Here is a 300-nt window from a genome sequence, read left to right on the forward strand (position 1 = left end):
TTTGCAAAAAGCATAAAACTATATTCTAATTTAAGTTGAAAAAATCCAAACACAAACATTCTTCACATAAGCACAAATAATGTTGCCATGTTGGTGAAAAAAAAAAGGAAGCATATATATATATACATCATTATTTGATTTCATGATGGTAATCTTATCCCGTGTTGAAAAATGACATGATACATAATATAAGTGTCTGGCCAAAAAGTTCGTAACATTTTTATTCTCCAAAAAATATTTGTCTTTATTTATAAGGATAAAAAAATATTTTATATAGATAAAACTTTATTTACGTATCTT

Source organism: Arachis ipaensis, chromosome B10 (assembly GCF_000816755.2).
Source record: "Arachis ipaensis cultivar K30076 chromosome B10, Araip1.1, whole genome shotgun sequence".
Lineage (NCBI taxonomy): Eukaryota > Viridiplantae > Streptophyta > Magnoliopsida > Fabales > Fabaceae > Arachis > Arachis ipaensis.